Source organism: Microcaecilia unicolor, chromosome 12 (genome assembly GCF_901765095.1).
Source record: "Microcaecilia unicolor chromosome 12, aMicUni1.1, whole genome shotgun sequence".
NCBI lineage: Eukaryota > Metazoa > Chordata > Amphibia > Gymnophiona > Siphonopidae > Microcaecilia > Microcaecilia unicolor.
The window spans coordinates 94,839,287-94,861,927 of record NC_044042.1 but is presented as its reverse complement, the minus strand read 5'-3'; positions in this window follow the sequence as shown (position 1 = coordinate 94,861,927).

Here is a 22,641-nt window from a genome sequence, read left to right as displayed (position 1 = left end):
GGTAGTGCTGCCTCTGCTGATGAACCTCTCCATAAACAACAGTGAGCTCTGTATGAGGGTCATTCTGTAAAGTAGGTGTTCACATGTATGCATTGGTTATGTGCTTAATAGGGTTTGCAGACATCCCTGATTTTCACATCTTGTCCCCAATAGGGACAGGGGTTCCATAGTTTAATTTTGCCTTGCCCTGCCTGCGTCCCCTCATGTGATCCTGCATTTCCCTCTCGTGCAACCACCAATGCCAGTGGTTGCCCCTCCTCTCAAATTTCCCTTTGAACTCCAGGCTCTTTGGCGTTATGAAGCACAGTGCAGTGATACAGAAGCTCTTTTTCAGCCATGCTGTTCATCTCTGCCGGGTCCCACCCCCTCCGATTGTAACGTCCTGTTGCCGTGGGTGTGGGACTTGAACAGAGATGCACAGTTGTCACAGCAATGTACTTCCTAACGCGGCACTAGAGGGAAGGAGCTGGGAGCTGCAAAGGGAGGTTTGAAGGACTGGTGGGGGTAAGGAAGAAAAGAGAAGAGAATTAGATGCAAGGCCAGAGGTGGAGGGGAAGAGAGAGGAGCAAGTGCTGGCCTGGGTCTGGAAGTGGAGATGACTGGACTGAAAGAGGAGGGGGGAGAGAGAGAGAGAAATGGAGATAATTGGACTGGAAGGGGGGAGAGAGAAAAGTAGAGATCACTGGATTGAAAAGGGGAAGAAAGAGATGGCTGAAATAGAAGGGCAGAGGAGAAAGAGGTGATTCAAAGTTTTATGGTGGAAAATTGCTATGGGAAGGCTCTGCCCTGCCCCACCCCACCCAGGTGTCCCCAGATTTGGAAGCCAACCTTCTGGTAATCATGGCATAAATGTTCAGAATTCTAGCATATACACTCATATGACTGCACATTTATATATTTTATAAAGGAAAATAAGTGCCTACTTTTCTTTATTAAAGAGGTGACTACACACAGGCGAGCTGTAATTAATTACCCCCAATTGTCATAAGTCATATGCAGGGGTGTGCTGGTAAATTTTTAACAACAGGCTCTTTCTCCGGACGTAGCCAGTTCTGCAGTTGGAAGGGCCAGGGGTGCCGGGGTGGGGGGGGGGGGGAGGGGGAGGCAACACTTGCCTCTCTCTCCTCCCTCCCTTCGTACAGGCACACTAGGCATACCTTTGCTGGCAGCCAATAAATGGACTGCCACGACTCCCAAGGTCTTGCTCTGAGCAGCATGCTGAAACTTCTCACACATGCTGGAGAAGTCCCAGCCTGCTGCTCAGAGCTGGAAACAAGGAGCAGGGAGCAGCAGCAGTCTATTTACTTGGCTGGCAGGGCTCAGCATCCCCACCAGCAAAGTAAAAGAAAATTCAGCAAGTGGGCCAAGCCCACATTTTGGGAGCCAGTTGTTAAAGTAGCCATGAGGGCCCTACTTTAACAACCGGCGCCCAAAATTCTTAAAAACAACCAGCTCTTGCGAGCCTGTGAGAGCCTGCTCCAGCACACCACTGGTCATATGCCATAAGGACAGTACAAAACACAGAAACATAAATCACTCATGGAATCATTGAAATAAAACAAGAAAGACTACTACCCCCCCCCCCCCCCCCCCCCCCCCCCCCGTGACTGAAAAGGGAGCAAAATGAGTAATTGTACCTGGCAGGAGCCCCCACAATGCAATTAAATGGTAACCAACATATCCAGGGCCTCCTAACACCTTAATCTGGTTTTGTCTTCTCCTCCTCCCTCCTCCTTATAAATATGGGGCCTTCATTGTACTTCACACCAGATCTTCATCTAACACAAAGGTTTGCTTCCCATGCAGAGTTCTGTCCATTAAATGAGGCCTGCATATGGAGCTGAGTCCTGTAGCAGTCCCCAGATGGCGTGGTGCTAATTCTGTGTTAGAAGAATAATTGGATAAGCAGGGAATGGTACAGTTTAGGGGGTGAAAAACTTTTGTGCGGAGGAGCAGGACTTGGGTGTGAACGTATATGATGATCTTAAGTGGCCAAACAGGTAGAAAGGCAACGGCAAAAGCTAAAAGGATGCTTGGGTGCTAGGAAGAGGAATGGCGAGTAGGAAAAGAATGTGATGATGCCCCAGATAAGACTCTGGTCAAACCTCATTTAGAACATTTGTGTACAGTTCTGGAGACCACCTTCAAAATGAATATAACAGGATGGAGTCATCCTAGATAAAGGCTTCTAAAATAGTCAGTGGTCTTCGTCACATAAAGCACACTAGGCAGGGGCGTAGCCAGACAACAGATTTGGGTGGGCCTAGGCAAGAAGTGGGTGGGCACCAAGTGTTCTCCCCCCCCTCTCCCCCACCAAAAAAAATATCTCAGCTAATGGGAAAATGCTTCTTCCACCTTGGCAGTCTACAGCAGGCATGAACTGAAAACTGAGCATGTGCAGGTGCTAGTTTCGTGAAGAGTAGCATTTTTGTTAACATCTTCAGCTGGTGAGCTTGGGATCCGCACCAGGTACCGCTAAACATGTGCTACGGTTGGGTGGGCCTGAGTCCTAAGAGGGTGGGCCCCGGCCCACCCAGGGGCACCTGTGGCTACGCTACTGACACTAGGACAGGCTTAATGTCTCAATATGTATACTTTGGAAAAAGGGAGAGGAGAAATACAATAGAGACGTTTAAAATACCTTAGTGGCATAAATGCACAGGAGAGAGTCTCTCTCAATTAGGAATTCTGGAATGAGGGTGCATGGGATGAATGTGAAAGAGGAAAGATTCAGAGCAACCTGAGGAAATATTTCTTCATGAAAAGGGTGGTGGATTTACAGAATAGCCTCCTGGTGGAGGTAGTGAAGATTAAATTATATCAGAATTCCAGAAAGTTTGGGACAAGTGCATACGATCTCTAAGGGAGAGGAAGGGTGAGCAGAGTGGATAGGCCATATGGCCTTTATCTACCTTCATTTTCTGTTTCTATGCTCTGCAGCTGCCAGATCTGTCCCCAAATTTCTGCTGCGAGGAGGGTGGAGGTGCAAGATTACATACCCTGATAGGTGAACCAAGCATGAAACTGCTTCAATGCATCTCAAGAAACAGACTCTACAGAATGAGCCTAGGTGGTCTTGAAAATTCACTTCTAACACCATCAATCTTTTCTCCCCTTCTTTCATTCTATGGTTTCATTGTCTCTTACCACTGGACTCAAGACTCGTCTGGAAAAATGCTATTATTCATCTTAAAGCAAAGATTCCAAACAGTGTTTTCAGTGACCCATCTAACTAAAGGACTATAGCCAACCTTCCTTTTGTTGTCAAGATTGTTGAAAAAAATTGTTCATTCTCAACTTACTGATTTCGTTATTCAAACTAACGTCTTGTACCCAAACCAGACTGGATTTTGCCAACATCATAGCGCTGAAAAAGGATTACTCGGCCACACCAATATTATTTGCTACTTCCTAGATAAGTCTAGACCAGTACTCCTCCTCTCCCTAGATCTTGTCCAACATTCACTTTTGACTTATTCAGCTGCAAGACAAATATACAGATTGAATAGATATACTAGTGTTTTCAGCTCATCTAAACAAAACTGCACTGGCCTCCCATAGCAAAAGACTCCGGTTCAAAGCTTCTTGTTTAGTTTTTCAATCTCACAGGGCTTCACCTCCGAACTTGCTAAGACCGCTTCGCTATAATCTGGTCCAGTCTAACAGACTGAAACAACAACTAATGCTAGCATCACCATTTGAAACGACAATTCGAAATCAGAAGATTTTCAGCTCTCTATTTCCCGTACTTAAGAGTCCAAAAATATGGAACTCCTACCTATTTCCATCAGAACAGCTACTCAGCTTCAGGAAGAGGTTAAAAACCTTTCTCTTTCCAAAGACTGCTTGATGATAATCCATCATGACTTCTACTTTCCTTTAATGTTCTAGTCTCATGCATTACACCAATGGTCTCTAAGTTTCTCATACATCACACTATCTGCTTTGTCTCACCTAGAATGTAAACCGAACTGAACCCTGTAAAGAGGATATTAGCGGTATACTTGAAATTGACTCGACTATTCTATCCTGCTGTGTCGCCTACTCTCTATAGAAATCACAGCCAATGTTCATCAATGGTTTCTCTCCTACCTGGAAAACAGACAATACACTGTCTATTCCAATTATGCACAGTCCACTCCTTTTCACCTTTCTATAGGCGTCCCCAAGGGTCTGTTCTCTCTCCTTTGCTCTTCAATATTTCCTGGCCCCCTTCTTACCCTAGCACAATCCATTGACTTAACTACTTTTGAATATGCAGATGACATTCAAATCCTCTGTCCTATAGATCCAGCAAATCAAAAAGATATTTTGTCACTTAACACCTGTCTTAAGCAAATTACATTATGGTTTACAGAAAATAAGCTGGTCCTTAACCCAGACAAATCTAAGTTATATTATTCTCCTCTTCTTCGAATCAGCCATTTCTACCTTCTCCTATCCTTCTTAATGGTAGCCCTATCTCCCAGGTTCATTCTACCCACGTTCCTGGATTCACTTCGATTCCACACTCGCCCTGCCCTTAATGAGCAAATTTCCAAGGTTGTTCAATGTTCTTTCTATAAATTACATCTCATTAGATCAGTCCAACCTCTATTATATCCTTCGTTCTCAACATCCGTATACATTCTCTAGTTATCACACAAATAGACTACTGCAATTCTCTCTATCTTGGACTCCGTGTCAAAGATTGCTACCATTTACAGTTGGTCCAAAACACTGCCATCAGACTCATCTACCATCTTAAAAAATATGATCCATTGGTTACCTGTCCCACACCATATCACCTATAGATTCTCTTGCTAATCTTCAAAACTCTCACCTTCTCGAAGCCTCTTTACCTCTCACGATACCTCACTCCCTATTCTCAAACTCACACTCTCAGATCTGCTCACTTAATCACCATTCCCACTCATCATGAAATTTTCACAAACATTGTAGACACACCATGTTCTCAATTCAAGGTCCTAAACTATGAAATTCCCTCTTTGACACTTTTAAAACTGAGCTTAAAACTTTTTTCTTTTTCAAGATGTGTACTGCTCCAGATGAGGCAACATATAATCCTGGTAAACTTGTTTCCCTCCCTTGCTGTTTTTTTTCCTCCCTACTCTTACCCCTTCTGTATGTTTGTTTTTTTAGTATTTCCCCCACTCTCTTGTTAGACTGTCCTGTAGAGCGGATAGTACATTTTTAATAACCATTAAACTTATTCTTAGGTGATCCCACTAAAGGTGTCTCCAGGTATGACTCAGCGGTTCCCAAACTGTGTGGTGCAGCACCCCAGGCTGCCGCAGCGAACTCTCAGGGGTGCCATGGCATATTTCTTCACCTCCCTCCCACCATCACCCAAGCCACTGCTGCTGCTTCTCTATGAGCAGCAGTAGCAGCAAAGCAAGTGTCTCCCCCCCCCCCACCTTAATAGGAAACTAACCTTCTTGTTCCAGGTTGCAGGGTGGTTTGTTAGCTGTGGCTTCAGCTCTCTCAGTAGCACTCTAACCACGGCACAGTTTGGGAATTGCTGTGTTAGAATGCTAAGAGCTGGAGCATAACAAACCACTCCGCAACCCAGAACAAGAAGGTTAGTTTCCCTATTAAGGTGGGGGGGGGGGGGATACACTTGCTTTGCTGCTACTGCTGGTCTAGAGAAGCAGCAGCGGCAGAGGTGTGGGTGGGGAGAAGGTATAGAGGAGGCAGATTCTGGATTGGGGGGGGGTAGAAACAGGGGATTTAGGCTGGATGGAAGGGGTGAGAAAAAGAGGGCAGAAGCTGGGTGGAAGGGGGAGAAGGGACAGAGGCTGGCTGGATGGAAAGGAGAGAGAAGGTGGCAGAACTGGATGGATGGAAGGGAGAGAGAAGGTGGACATAAGCTGGATGGAAGGTGGACAGAAGCTGGATAGAGAAGAGAGAGAAGGTGGGGCAGAAGCTGGATGGGTGGGGCTGAAGCTGGATGGAAGAGGGAGAGAGGTGGGCAGAAGCTGAATGGAGGGCGAGAAGGTGGACAGAAGCTGGATAGAATGTAGCGACGGCAGCAATGGGATGGGGGAGACTTGAGAGGAAATGTGTAGCCTAGGGGTGCCGTGACCCGAGAAGTTTGGGAACCACTGGTATGACCGCTAGAATTCTGAAACTAAGATTTTGGGCTTTAATATAGTTTCAGATATAAAAACCCTACTTGTGCTGCCACCTGGGCTAGCCCTGGACTGATGGAAAATCAGCCTGTTTCTTCCACTTCCTCACAAAACCACACGGCCAGTTTTTCAAAGAGGTTGCAGGATTATTGCACCTTAAGACACAAAAAATTAAAAAGTCTAACTCGTCCCCTGTGCAAATGTCCTCCAAAGGGCCCCTTCCAGCCAGGAATGCACCTTCTCTGTGATTTGCAGGGGTAACCCCCCCCCCCCCCAGCTGCAAACATCACTGTAAGTCTAGGTTACATTGGGGGGTGGAAAGCACATCTTCTCCAGCGCCTTGAATTAACAGCAATTATAGATGATTGACTTCTTCCAAACTGCTGTGGGTGAATGTTGACAGCTGCACACATTTGCAATGCTATGATTTTGCTATTTCTGTCATTGTACTTTTTAATGCGTCCCCTGCACCCAGCTGCCTCCTCAGGACCCACTGGAAATCTGGCTTTTGCCTTGGGTCTCCCTGCTGCCACAGATAAAAGTCTTTCTATGGAATATTCCATGAGCTCATATCCCTTGTTTCTGGCTGTCTGTGGCTCCCCACACATGTGCATTGTAGCAGATGCACTTCAGCTCATCCATCCAAGCCAACCCAGCCCATCACTTGCAGGAGCCATTGCTGCCCCTTTGCAGAGCAGCAGAGGCTGGACTCACCATTCGATGCTTTCTGACGAACTGAAGGAAGATGCCTGCTTTGTGCTTCTGTCCGGCCGAGGTGTGTGTGTGCACTGGTAGGCTGGAAGCACAGAGGCTGCTCCTTCCTGTGTGTTTGGTTTTCTCCGGGGCCCCGGCTCTACCAGCCCTTTCAGCACAAATCTGCAGCCCCTGATTGGTTCCCAGTTTCTTACACTGGATGGACCGCCGGCTGCTTTTTCTGTGGGCAGCTTGTGATATTGGCTCCCCCCCCCCTCGTCCTTACATTATTCACATCCTCTCTGCCTTCCCTCCTTTCTCTCACCCTGGATGCATGTACCGGCTCTCAGGCTGCCTTTCTTCTGCGGGAAGCTTGTGTGATACCAGCTCTCTTCCCCTCCCCACTGCTCTACCTCCCCCTCCCTCCCCTCTTTACATTATCCACATCCGCTCTCTGCCTTCCCTCCTTTCTCTCGCATTCTTCTCCTGCCTCCGCTCTCTCTCTCTTTTTTTTTTCGTTTACTCCTTCCCCTGCCCTTCTCTCGCCTCCTCATTTCCTTTCTTCTGCTTTCTCCTTCACCCCCTGCCGGTCCCCTTCTCCTTTTTTTTTAAGGTCTGTATTTTTCTCTGTGCTCCTGTTGTGCCCATAAAAATAATGATTCATATGAATATCACAGATCTGAGCTACTGTGGAAAAGGGAGCCCATGTGGGTAGGTGATTACCCAACACCTTGGTTTATAAGGCTCTGATTTAATGAGAATATGGTTCACGAGCCTATAGGTTACAAAAATAAAATAAGAGCGTTTACCTTAGCTTGCCTTCTTCAACCTCCTGCAGGGTCTAAATAATGGCTAATGAATACACACTTTGAGCACTCATATGCAAAGGTATTTGGCTAACAAATTCACTATCATCTGAGCCACTTTTGGAGGCGTGGCCTACTGGTTAGAGCAGGGCCAGATTTAAGAGTGCTTGGGTTATACAACAGAAAGGACAGGTATTAAACCCATGACCTTTTACCTGTCTCTCACTCCCTTCCCAGGTTCAGCAACTCTCTTACTTTCTTCTCCAATCATTCATCTAATCTCTCTCTTTTCAGACTTTCATTGCTTGGAATGCCCTCCCGCGGGAGGTGGTGGAGATGAAAACGGTAACGGAATTCAAACATGCGTGGGATATGCATAAAGGAATCCTGTGCAGTAGGAATGGATCCTCAGAAGCTTAGCCAAAATTGGGTGGCGGAGCAGGTGGGGGAAGAGAGGTTGGTGGTTGGGAGGCGAGGATAGTGGAGGGCAGACTTATACGGTCTGTGCCAGAGCCGGTGATGGGAGGCGGGACTGGTGGTTGGGAGGCGGGAAATACTGCTGGGCAGACTTGTACAGTCTGTGCCCTGAAAAAGGCAGGTACAAATCAAGGTAAGATATACACATATGAGTTTATCTTGTTGGGCAGACTGGATGGACCATGCAGGTCTTTTTCTGCCATCATCTACTATGTTACTATGTTTACTCCCATACCAGAATCTCTCTCTCTCCCCCCCCCCCCCTTTTCCTGTGGATCCAGCATTTCTCCCCCATCTGAGCTCTCTCTTCCCTCTCCCCTGCCCCTCCATGGTCTGGCATTTCTCTCCTTCCCCTCCCCTCTCTCACATAGACAGATGCACTAAACTTAACGAGCCAGCAATGTGGTTTTTAAACTGGTTCTAGACAGTTTAGTGCACAAGTAGTAAACTGGGACTTGCACAAAAGTGTCCTTGACCTCATATCCTCCCCCCCTTGTACATATTGTATATATATACCCTCCCCACATTCCCCCCTCTATAATATATCCTCCCCATAGACGGTCGGTAGCCAACTGTTTTGGGGAGGCTAAAGGGGGCGGAGCTTACCTCCGTAGCGACGTCAATGACGTCGCTGCCAAGGGGGCGGAACCCACAACCGTAATAAAATTTCCTGGAGTCCTCTTTAAAAGTGGCCCAATTTAAAACTGGCAATGGTGATTTATTTCCATTAAACCTCCTGGGTGCTCCCCAGACCTTGTAGGGGTTGCCGTGGTGATAAGAAGCTCTTGGGAGGGGCGGGGCTAGTGCAGGGCAGGTCCTGACTCCTGACCTCCATACTCTCCGTGGTAGCAACGTCCATGACGTCGCTGCCACAGAAGTAAAACAATTAAAACGCACGCGCGAGGGGGGCGGGTAGGGTGGGTGCAACACCCAAACGGAAGTCGACCATTGGGCTAAGCCTCCCCAAGCCTCTTATACGGGGCGCCTATGCTTCTCCCTTGTACATATTGTATATATATCCCCTCCCCACATTCCCTCCTCTATAATTTATTTTATTTTTTTTATTTATTACACTTGTACCCCGCTCTTTCCCACATACAGCAGGTCCAGTGCGGCTTACATAGTAAAAGAAAGCATCTTACATGGTAAAGAATACAGTAACAACAAGGAACTGTAGGAACAGTATTATAAATTGTGAAGATCATAACTACTTACAGTACATTATGAAAGGCATTACAAAGGACATGTGAAAAGAACGTAATGAACTAGAATAGGGAAGGTAGACAAGGATATAGGTGAAAGGGAAGGAGAATGGGAGGGAAATGGTAAAGGATGGAGGGAAGAAGATGAGGGATTGAGTATAACATTGGGGTCAGAGTAAGCGTCGACATCTTAGCAGGAGTATCGTAGGTGATCTGGTGGAATTAAGCTGGTCCATTAGGGTAAACTTGCTTGAAAAAAGTGGGACTTTAACATTTTCTGTGTGAAGGCGAAGTACATGAGGCTGATGATGGTGAAGGAGAGGAGGGTAATGGTATGAGGCTGGTAAAAGAAGTCGATGGTGATGTCCTCCACTTGCTGCTCGTTGATCATCCTGAAGTGCACTTTGTAGTTAGCGTCGTTCTTGCTCAGCATCCGCGCCCTCATACTAGACGCCATCCCCCAGTGGCGAGACAGGCAGTGAGCGGTAGCGGCGCGGGCGCACCGCCGGCCCCCGGAGCCCGCCCCCTCACCAGCACGCGCCAGCCAGGCAGAGCGAGCGCCGCTCCCCGTGACGGGGGCCCTGCTGCTCCATCTCCGCCATCCCACAGGCCATCTCCCCCCTTGTACATATTGTAAATATATCCCCTCCCCACATTCCCCCATCTATAATATATCCTCCCCTCCTTGTACATATTGTATATATATATACCCTCCCTTGTTGCATTTTTTATATATTACACCCTCCCTTTGAACATTTATAAAGTTTGTTTTTGTTAAGACAATTCTGTGTGTTCTTGTGATGTTTTTTTTCCAAGAGGTTGTGTGGGGGGTGGGTTATTAGACAGCCAGGGGACTGAAATAATAGAAATTGTAGTAAATAAAAAATTAACAACATGTTAATACAAACGGGGGGGGGGGGGGGGGGGGGGGTTTGAGGTCAGCATGTGATCAGAAATACTGCATGAAGCAACGTGAATTTCCTGACGCGGCAGGCAGGAGAAAAAACACACTCAAACCAATCGGCTTCTACTTTCCAGGTCATCATGTCTCCACGCATTGGCTGTATGTGCGCATATATATGACGTAGAAGTAGTGCCGGGGATATTGTACGTAATTAACAAGTGACGTGCAAATCTGTGTGCTATCATCATGTTTGTCTTACACGTGTCTCGCCGCAACTTGGAAATGGATGGTGGATTTTTATTGGCACAGTTGCACTTTTTTGCTGGGAGGCAACAAGCTGACAGCAACAAGCTGGCAGGCCGGGACAGGAGCCGAGGCAACATGTTCATCAAGACCCTGCCCACGTTCGCCCTCGCCTCCACCCCCGTCCACGTGTGTTCCGTCCACAGGTGGTGTTGGAAGGCATCAGACAGGAAAATAGTAGATGACTACTGCTTGTCCAGACCAAGGAAATACGAGCTGATATTGACCCACCCACTGCAAGATCTCATGCAGTACCTGGGCTGGTGAAGCTGCTGATTGTTCTGCAGTTCCTTGCCACAGGGACATTCCAACATGTATTAGGGGGTAACAGCGGTGTGGACCAGTCTACTGTTTCAAGACATCTAACACAGGTACTACTCTGATTTTCGCACTACCCCCTCCCCCTCTTGCGTCCATGGTGTCTGCTCTGCCCTCCTCCCCCTTTGTTACACCCCCTTCTCATATCTTTCTTCCCGAGCCATGATGAGTTTAAAAAGTGCATTGCCAAATACACCATATGACCCCCCAACGCCCCCCTTTGCTCTATATTGAAGGTGCTGCGCGCCCTGAAAAGATGTGTTTGCAAGCACATTACATACCCTACAGGAGAAGAGGAGCAGAGGAGGATCAAGCAGGACTTTTACAAGATTGCTGGCATGCCCAATGTCCTGGGGGCTGTTGACTGCACACATGTTGCCTTCACCCCACCTATGGATCAAGAAATACAGTACTGTAACCGCAAGATGGGATACTCGCTGAATGTCCAAGCAGTGTGTGATGCAAACCATAGGATCCTCGATGTGGTGTCACTTTATCCGGGGAGCTGCCATGACTCTTACATCTTGTCAAACAGTGTGCTGGGAAAGAAATTTGCCAAGGGGAAATTTGGACAAGGGTGGCTTCTTGGTGAGCGTTTTTGTGTTTTAACAGATGTGGCAGTGGTGCAGGAGGGGATGCATATGACACCTGTTTTAAAAGTGGCACTACATAGCTGTGAGAGGCTTCTGTTTGGCACACTGTTAGGCACTGATAGCAATATATTTTTGTGTTCCTGCAGGGGATGCTGGATATGGATCTAAAACATGGCGCAGCGCCCCACTCAGAGGCAGAGAAGCACAACAATGAGTCACACATCTCGACTAGGTGTACTATTGAGCGGACTTTAGGGGTACTAAAGAGCCGGTTTCGCTGCTTGCACCTTTCCGGGGGTTCACTGCAATATTCCCCTGATAAGGTGGCGGACGTGGAGGGGCATAATCGAACGGAAAACGCCTATCTCCATGGGTGTTTATCTCCAATAACGGGTCCGTGAAGGGGTGGGCCGAACCGTATTTTCAAAAAAATTGACGTTTTTGAGCTGGGCGTTTGTTTTTTTTAGCGATAATGGAAACTAAAAACGCCCAGCTCAAAAACGTCCGAATCCGAGCCATTTGGTCATGTGAGGGGCCAGGATTCGTAGTACCCTGGCCCCCCTGATATGCCAGGACACCAACTGGGCACTCTAGGTCAGTGTGGTGGACTTCAGAAAAAGCTCCCACATGCATAGCTCCCTTACCACGGGTGCTGAGCTCCCAACCCCCCTCCCCCAAAACCCACTTCCCACAAATGTACAACACTACCATAGCTCTTAGGGGTGAAGGGGGCACCTACATGTGGGTACAGTGGGTTTTGGAGGCCTCCCATTTACCAGCACAAGTGTTACAGGTGGGGGGGATGGGCCTGGGGCCACCTGGCTGAAGTGCACTGCGGTACCCACTAAAAGTGCTCCAGGGACCTGCATAAACGCAGGCCTCTAGGACTTGTTGCTGCTGTATAACATTGGCACACCAGTTGACACCTGAAGACTAATCTCTCCGAAAACGTCCTTTATTGGAATAACCGCGTTTACTCACAGTTAACTGCAGATCAGAGGTTGTGCCCCACTGGCAACGAGTCTTCCTGGTACTGAGATTAGCAGTAGGTCAGAGCTGGCAGAATGCTGTACAATGCCCTCTTTCAACCACATTCAAGGTAAGAACTAAGTTCTATAACGTGGCTAACACGGGAAAGGGAACTAAAACTGGCTCACAAAAATGGCCACTACCGCATGGACTACAACAGGAAACACAACAGGGCACACTCTGACCCAGTAGGCAGAGGGAAAAGCACCATGGGAGAAGAGCCTACCAACTACCAACATCGTGAGACTGTAACACAAGCTAATGAAATCACGGAGCCCAATACCCTACACCCACCACAATGCAATGCTGATGTGACCCTGTAGTGCACCTGAGAGCCACATCTGACCCAGGGAAAGGCTGTGAGAGGATCAAACACATTCTGCTGTCATGGAGGTGGGTATGGCATTTGAGGCTGGCATACAGGCTGGGAAAAAAGTTTTTAAAGTGGGGTTTGTTTTGGTGGGAGGGGTTAGTGACCACTGGGGGAGTCCGGGGAGGTCATCCCCAATTCCCTCCAGTGGTCATCTGGGCAGTTGGGGCACTTTTTTTGGGACTTGTTTGTGAGAAAAAAGGGTAAAAAAAAAAGTGACCCAAAATCACAGTCAAAACACTTTTTTTTTTTTTTTCGATTATCAGCTAAAGATGCCCATCTCTCCTCAGCTGATAACCATGCCCCAGTCCCGCCTCCACCACGCCTCCGACACGGCCCCATCAACTTTATTTGTTTCCGCGACGGAGTGCAGTTGGAATCGCCCAAAATCGGCTTTCAATTATACCGATTTGGGTGCCTTTGCGAGAAAAACGCCCATCTCCCGATTTGGGTCGAAATATAGGCGTTTTTCTTTTTCAATTATAAGCTGGATAGTGACTGTGTGCTGCATGCTGCATAACATCATACTGAAGCATCACCTAGAGATCGATATAGTAGTGCCTTCAGAAGTGGACATAACCCCCTTGGACAGAGGATCCCATGTAACCAGGGGAAATGCCATGCGACAGCAGCTGATCCGGGAGTACTTTGCTAGAGTTCCACAGTCTGTGTAGTGAGCTACCACTTGTACATTACTGTATCATATATATGAGTTACCAAGGTAGAAACAAGAAGACATATATACATAGCGTTCTTTAAACCACAGCTAATATTTAATTCATTAGACAGACCATCTGTATGAATACTTTAAATGTTCATTTATTAATATCATACAAATAAAAACTTGTGACAAAACCCTTGTGATGAGTACAGATACGTTTGTTTTTACACACCTCGATTCTATCGACACGATACGTTAAAAAAAATGCATTAAGAAACAGACAGACTTTGCTGTTCAAGGTGTTTCACTTGCACCATCACACAGGACTGACAGATCTTGCTGTTTTACTGCACCTTGAAAACAGAAACAAAAAAGTTGTTGTGAATTCTGAACACATGTATCAGTGTATCTTGTATGGGGGGGTGGGGGCAGTGCAGTGTCATACCACAGTATTCATAACTTAACGTATCTGAGGACTCAAGGGCTCGAGGTTTCGGTAGGACAATGCAATATAGCATAGCTGGTAACTGGGGCTGCGAGGAAACAAAAGAAAAACAACTTTTACAAGTGTACATTATGAGTGTGTCTGGTGGCTGGGAGGGAGGGATAGTGAGGAGGCCGCAAGCCCTGCATCTGAATTAAAAAGGGTTTAAAAGTACATTTGCCAACAATACTTACTATTGAGAGAGGGGCTGCCACACAGGGGAGGGACAGGAGGGTGTCCTGTGATCCTGCCTGTGAAAAAAAAAAAAGTGCATTTGCCAAAAGTGAGCATGAAAAAATCAACTATCGAGAGGGGCTGGGACACAAGCACGTGAGATACTTACTTGGAAGAGCAGGGCTGGGAGACCAGGAAGGGACGGGGGGGGGGGGGGGGGGGGGGGGCGTGTCGTCCAGGCTGTAAGAAAAAAAAAAACAGTTACGAGGTTTCTTGGGTTTGATCGGATAGTATAGACAGTTTATTCCCCACTTTGCCTCCTGGTCAGCCCCTTTGACTAATATGCTTCAGGGAAGTAAGCCTAACCAATTGAGGTGGGGAGAGGCAGAGTCTTACGTGCATTGCAAATGGCCTTATGTGAGGAGCCTGTGCTAAGAGCGGTTGATTTCAGGAAGCCGGGGCTGGGAGCGGTCCTATCACAGGTCCATGGGTCGGAGGAGCATCCCATCTTGTATCTTAGTAGGACGATAATGCCCCATGAAAAACATTATGCCGCGATCGAGAAAGAATGTTTAGCCATAAATGGGCAGTTTTGGCTTGTCAATATTACTTGGAGGGTCGTCCGTTTAAACTGGTTACTGATCATGTTCCTCTTAACTGGTTGTCCCAAATTAAAAATAATAACATGCGTCTTATGCGCTGGTATTTGGCCCTATTTGGCCCTCCAACCTTTCCAGTATGAAGTTGAGCATCAGGCAGGGAAATTGCTGGGGAATGTTGATGCCCTGTCATGAATTGCCAACACTGGTCTCCAGGGGAGTTCAGGATCCGGAATGGGCAATCACTTAAGCAGGGGGGGGGGGGGGGGGGTATGTGAGGGGTCCCTGGGAGGGGAAGAGGTGAAGAAGAAGCAAACCAGCAGCAGCCTGCGTTCCCCTGGTGCATACAGCTACAAGTCCCAGCAGGATGCCTCAGACCGACCAGTTAGGATCCAGGGGAGGAGGAGCCATGCCAGGTCTATGGGGATAAGGGAGGACCATGTTCCCAAGTGCCCTGGTGAAGGGGGGAGGATCCAGAGAGAAGGGAACCGAAAGACTACACGCCCCAAGGGGCCGAGGGGGAGGGGGATGATTGTTGCTTGGAAACTAATCAGGGCAAAGATGAACAGGTGGAAAACACAGGTGGTGAGGAGTTGATAGACTGGGAAGCAGGCAAAAGGGAGGAGGAAGGGACTGAAGTGGAAGGAGGGGAAGGAGAGTGGATGGACCTTTCTGCCCTAGCACAAAGGGGAAGTAAACTAAAAGGTTTGTGGGAGGGGTATATACGGAAACACGCACACACACATAAGTGAATAGTGTCTTGAGGCGGGGAGGGAGGAAGGTGGGTTAGGGAAAGGGGGGGAAGGGGATATGGGGGGGGAGGAAACGTGAAAATAAACAAATGGACATATAATGTTATGGGATGCTACTGTTATATGGTTGTATTATGCTACTTGTACCATGTGAGATATGTTAATCTTCAGACACCTTGTTTGGATGTGCCTTTCTAAAGCCTTTCAGAGAGCCCTGGAGAAAACTGGTACGTGTGGTTAGCACTAAGGAGGGGTGTAAGGGTTCTCTGGGGCACAGCCAGTGGTGTAGCTAGGGGGGGCGCCAGGAGAGCGGCTGCTCACCCAAATGGAGTTCTGCCAGTGCCAGCGCCTATTTTTTTCTCAATGTGTTGCATTGAAAATGTGCGCTGGTGCCGGCGGAAATCTGCTCTCGCTCCCCCCGCGCCATCAACCTGGCTCCGCTTCTGGGCACAGCAGAGGGAAAGGTTTTTGCTTGAGCCCCATTTCTTCCTTCCTGTGGACCGACCAGGGGAGGGGAACACAGGTTCCTTTTTTAATTTTTTTTAGACATGAGGAAAAAGGGCAAGGATTGACTGAACCAGAGTTAAAAGGGGGGGGGGGGGGGGTAGGAAGGGGTAAGCAAGTGTGGTGTGTACTGCCCTTCTAGTAAGAGGCCCAATGGGATGTAAACCAAATGAAGCAGATATATATGTGGAAAACAATATTTAATGGATACAAGTCAATAAAATTTGCAAGGCTTGCTAATGTTATTGACTTGTATCCATTAAATATTGTTTTCCACACATATATATCTGCTTCGTTTGGTTTCCATCTTGGAGTTTGCAGATCAATTACCCTGCTGTTTCCAATGGGATGTAAGCCAGCCACGACTGTTATGTTTTTTTGGTTTTGTGAAAAATAAATTGTAGACTTTGCCAGAGTTGGGCTGTGACTTTCTTCTGCTTTGGGAAAGGGCACACCGGAAGGGACTGCGAGAGCCAGCACATGGAAAGGGGGAGAAGGCGGCCCAGGGTAGCCTAGTGGAAACCCCCTTTGAGGCGCCTATCCAGCCCCACCGGAGTGAGTGGGGTGTGGGCTTGCCAGCAAGTCAGATGAAGCGGAGGCCTGGGTCAGAGGCCCCAGAGGAGAACCACAGGAGTCGAGAGAGGGGGGTGGCCCCTCCAGAGGTGACAAGGCTCACGTGCTACCCAGATGGTAACCATCCAGCGTGCACCAATGTGACTGCGCTGCCGATTACCTCTGGGAACGCTCCAGCGGTAGAAAATAGACAAATATTTTCTACCATGGATTTGGCGAATGCCAATCTCGGAATTAACACTGGGCACACGTGCTAGCCCAGTAGTAGTACCGATTTGACGTGCAGTACCTGCGGCTTTGTAAAAGGGCCCCTAAGTTTTGGATGTACTGTGGAGATGTTGTTGTTTACCTTTCCAATGTGGATATGGAAGCCTGATCTGGTGTGTGCATGTGATAATATTTGAATAACTGTCTATACTTATGGCTATGATTTCTGAACATGCACCATCACTGAAGGACAGACTTTTAAATGCCCAGTCGGGTATATATGCTAATCTCAACTTTGTTAAATGGTTCAGACATATCCATCTATTTGCTCTCATGATATAACTGAATTATATAATTCTGTCTCACTGTATTTTCAAATGTAAGCCACATTGAACCCAATTTTGGTTAGGATAATGTGTGATAAAAATAAAAATCCTTTATCCTTCACCTTTTAAGACACTGCCTAGTGCCTATCCAGCTGGATGGTGATGGCACAAGGAAAGCAAGTTCGGTCCAGCGAACACTAACTCTGAATAGCCTGTTCCTTAGCTGGGCTCTAGTATTACCACACTGATAGACGGATGGTATGAAAATGCCACCATACCATGTCTCTGTGGTTATGTTCCACAGTGACACTAACCTGCTTATAATCGAACGAGAATAACGCCCAAGTTCCGACCTAAATCGGGAGATGGGCGTTCTTCTCACAAAAACAAATAAAGCGGCATAATCGAAAGCCGAACTTTGGACGCTTTCAACTGCACTCCGTCGCGGATGCGGACAAAGTTGACGGGGGAGTGTCGGAGGCGTGGTGAAGGCGGAACTGGGGCGTGGTTATCACCCGAACAGAGATGGGCGCCCTTCGCCGATAATGGATGCGTTTGTAGCTAGAATTTAGGGCACTTTTCCTGGACCCTGTTTTTTGACGAATAAGGCCCCAAAAAGTGCCCTAAATGACCAGATGACCCCCAGAGGGAGTCGGGGATGACCTCCCCTGACTCCCCAGTGGTCACTAACCCCCTCCCACCACAACAAATGATGTTTCACAACTTTTTACTTTCACCCTCAAATGTCATACCCTCCTCCCAAGCAGCAGTATGCAGGTCCCTGGAACAGTTGTTAGGGGGTGCAGTGGACGTCAGGCAGGTGGACCCAGGCCCATCCCCCCCCTACCTGTTACAATTGTGCTGCTTAATGCTACTAGTTGTCCAACCCCCCCAAACCCCCTGTACCCACATGTAGGTGCCCCCCTTCACCGCTTAGGGCTATAGTACTGGTGTAGACTTGTGGGCAGTGGGTTTTGAGGGGGATTTGGGGGGCTCAACACCCAAGGGAAGGGTGCTATGCACCTGGGAGCTCTTTTACCTTTTTTTTTGTTTTTGTAAAAGTGCCCCCTAGGGTGCCCGGTTGGTGTCCTGGCATGTGAGGGGGACCAGTGCACTATGAATCCTGGCCCCTCCCACGAACAAATGCTTTGCATTTATTCGTTTTTGAGCTGGGCGATTTCATTTTCCATTATCGGTGAAAAGCAAAAACGCCCAGCTCACACCTTGGCGAATAAAGCATGGGCGTCTATTTTTTTTAAAAAATACGGTTCACTCCGCCCCTTCACGGACCCGTTCTCGGAGATTAACGCCCATGGAGATAGGCGTTTCTGGTCGATTATGCCCCTCTAAGTGAAACTATTAACTGACTTTCTTGAAAGGATTATATAAACTTTGGATGCACGACTAGGGACACAAACATACACTTCCTTATTCAATATCACAATTCCTCACGTACAGCCACAAAACAGCCTTTTAGGGTGGATAGTGTTCACAATGATCTCCTTTTTATTATCGACCAGATCGAGAAGAGTTTTCAGTTTTGGCACAGTGTAAGTCATTAGAAGAACAAAATATAAGAAAACCAATGGACTGTATTAGGGGTTTATAGCCCATTTAGTTATGCTTAAACAAAAGAGACCTGCATGAAACAAAATATATATTTCTATTTTGACTTATAAAACCACTTGCCTCTGAAACATGTTCAAAACAGAATAATCCATTTGTGTATCTAAAATGTAAATGTCTACAAAACAGATTAAGATGTGATTCCATGTGCCCCAATGAAAGGAGAGTTTAATTTTACTTCCATTTAATTCAATATATTCCATCTTTATAATACCAAGGGTCGTTTATTAAGTTGCACTAGTGTGTTAGCCTTTTTAGTGCCTGCACGCACTAACCGTGTAGATGCCCATAATATTCCTATGGGCGTCAATACGGTTAGTGCATGCTCATTTTTAGCATACACTAAAAACGCTAGTGCGCAGAGATGTAGCTAGGTGGGTTGGCAGGGAATGGACTTCCAACGGCGCCTATTTTTCACACAATCTACCATGTGATAAATAGGCACTGGCGCCTTTGGAAGTCCACTCTCTGCTCCCCCCCCCCCATGCCTCAACCTGGCTACGCTTCTGCTAGCGTACCTTAGTAAACGGCCCCAGACTTCCCAAGGCAGATTGCAACAACAGTTAAGATGAACCCTTCACGAAACAAGATATCCTCACTGAAATCTCATCATCTGTATTGTACAGAACAGTGTAGAAAAATTAGAACAAAATACAGAGTTTGTAAGTGCTTGTTCTACCAGCTACAATAATTATTTGTTATATTTGTATCCCACCTTTTCCCACTTATTAGTAGGCTCAAAGTGGCTTACATAGTTCTGCAGAGATGGTTACAAATTTCGGTGTGAACAAATGCATGCGTCGGGTTGAAAACTGTCCGTTTCCTGATTAAAATGCCATATTTAATTATTCGGTGTTTATGTCAAATACTGTGGGGCAGCAGCGTACCAAGGGCGGGGCGGTGGGGGCGGTCTGCCCCAGGTGCACGCTGCTGGGGGGGGGGGTGCAGAGAGCAGCCGTGCACCTGTCGGCTCCACTGGTTCCCTGCTCCCTCTGCCCCGGAACAGGTTACTTCCTGTTCCGGGGCAGATGGAGCCAGCGGAGCCGAGAGCCGCGCGGCTGCTCCCAGCAGCTAAAAATGCTCCTGGGGGGGGGGGGGGGGTTGATGTGCCAGGGCGTGTGTGTCATGCTCCACCCGGGGGTGGGGGTGCACATTGGCAATCCACCCTGGGTGGCAGCCGACCTAGGATCGTCACTGCTGTGAGGTATGCCTTCTTGAACAGATGAGTTTTTAGTTGTTTTTTTTTTTTTTTTGTTCAGAATTCTAAATGATTATTCGTAGATTTCAGGCATTTTGGTAGAGAATTCCAAAGCTGTGTGCATATGACAGTGCTTTTTTTGTAGAAAAAAAGGTGCCGGTACTCATTATGGGCGGAGTCACCACATATGGATCCACCCCTATGATAGCCACACCCACATTAGCCACACCCCTTATACCAGCCATGGCGCATATAAACAGACATCATTGAAAATATACTGGTATAGTAGAAAAACAATAACTTGTGATTTTTTTTCATTATAAATCATTTCTGTAAGATGTTACAGCTCCAGTATACCCAGTGCAAAATAAGACAGCAGATGTAAATTCTCAAATTGGACAAATTCCAAACACTAAAATGAAAATAAAATGATTTTTTTCTACCTTTGTTGTCTGGTGCCTGTTTTCTATCCATACTGGTCCAAGTGTCTGATTCTGCTGCTCTCTATCTGTTCTCTTAACTCCATTTCCAGGGCTTCCTTTCCATTTATTTCTTTACTTTCCTCCTTTATTCTTCCATGTACAGCATTTCGCCTCTCTCCCCGCCAACCCCTCCATCCATCCATGTCCAGCAATTCTCCTCTATCTCCTGCTCTCCCCTCCATCCATGTCCAGCATGTCTCCTCTCTCCCCTGCCCTCCCATGTCCAGCGATTCTCCTCTGTCCCGTCCTCCCCTCCCAGCAATGTCCAGCAATTCTCTGTTCCCTTCCCTCCCAGCCATGTCCAGCAATTGTCCGTTCCCTCCCCTCCCAGCAATGTCCAGCAATTCTCCGTTCCCTGCCCTGCCCTCCCCTCCTAGCCATGTCCAGCAATTCTCTGTTCCCTCCCCTCCCCGCCATGTCCAGCAATTCTCCGTTCCCTCCCCTCCCAGCAATGACCACCACCAATTCTCCGTTCCCTGTCCTCTCCTCTCCCATGTCCAGCAATTCTTGGACATTTTTTTTTGCCCCCCCCCCTCCCCCGGCGACATTCCTTGCGAGTCCTGACCTTACTTTTTTTTTTAAAGACTCAGAACGTCGTCGATGATACGCTGAAACCTTCTGCTCAGTGTGCTGCTGCGGCTAGGAAAGCGAATAGAATGTTGGGTGTTATTAGGAAGGGTATGGAGTCCAGGTGTGCGGATGTTATAATGCCGTTGTATCGTTCCATGGTGCGACCGCACCTGGAGTATTGTGTTCAGTACTGGTCTCCGTATCTCAAAAAAGATATAGTAGAATTGGAAAAGGTACAGCGAAGGGCGACGAAAATGATAGTGGGGATGGGACGACTTTCCTATGAAGAGAGGCTGAGAAGGCTAGGGCTTTTCAGCTTGGAGAAGAGACGGCTGAGGGGAGATATGATAGAAGTGTATAAAATAATGAGTGGAATGGATCGGGTGGATGTGAAGCGACTGTTCACGCTATCCAAAAATACTAGGACTAGAGGGCATGAGTTGAAGCTACAGTGTGGTAAATTTAAAACGAATCGGAGAAAATTTTTCTTCACCCAACGTGTAATTAGACTCTGGAATTCATTGCCGGAGAACGTGGTACGGGCGGTTAGCTTGACGGAGTTTAAAAAGGGGTTAGATAGATTCCTAAAGGACAAGTCCATAGACCGCTATTAAATGGACTTGGAAAAATTCCGCATTTTTAGGTATAACTTGTCTGGAATGTTTTTACGTTTGGGGAGCGTGCCAGGTGCCCTTGACCTGGATTGGCCACTGTCGGTGACAGGATGCTGGGCTAGATGGACCTTTGGTCTTTCCCAGTATGGCACTACTTATGTACTTATGTACTTAACGCGCGAACGATGCAGCCGGCAGCGATTGAAAGAGGCTGTTTGGTGTCTGCGTCGGAGCTTCCCTCACCCTCTGTGAGTCCCGCCTTCGTTGTTACAACTTCCTGTTTCCGCATAGGCGGGACTCGCAGAGGGTGAGGGAAGCTTCGACGCAGATGCCAGACAGCCTCTTTCAATCGCTGCCGGCTGCATCGTTCGTGCGTTCTGAGTCTTAAAAAAAAAAAAAGTAAGTGCAGGACTCGCCCGGAGTGTGGCGGTGGCGGTGGCGGGGGGGGGGGGGGGGGGGGGGGGGAAAGGTGCCGGTACGCCGTACCGTTGCGTACCGGCACAAAAAAAGCACTGTGCATATGTAAGAGAAACTTGACGCATAAGTTGATTTATACTTCAGGTTTTTAAAGCTGTTTAGTGATATTCAATTTTTATTTCATGACTAGTAAAAAAGCCCCGTTTCTGATGCAAATGAAACGGAGGCTAGCAAGGTTTTCTTCTGTGTCCATGTGGGAGTGTGCTGTCTGTCCCCTCTGCTCTCTGTCCCCTCTTCCCTGGGAGTCAGTCCTTCAGTGTTGTTTCCTGCTGTGCTGTGTTTGTGTTACAGAGATAGTGAGGGCTTCTGCCCTCTCTCCCCTCCCCCCCTCGGAGTCCTTCACTGTTACAGAGAGAGCGATTTGATTTCGTGCTTTGCTGTGTTTTCCTTCACTGTTTGTGTTACAGAGAGAGCGAGGGCGGGGCAGACACTCATGGGGAAACCGGATATCTCTCCCCCTTCACACTTCCGGCTGGAGGCTTCATTTAGAACGTTGGTGGTGCCTTTTATATAGAGAGAAGATATTTATATCTAGATATGGGAAGCTTTCAAGTAAATTAAATAGCTG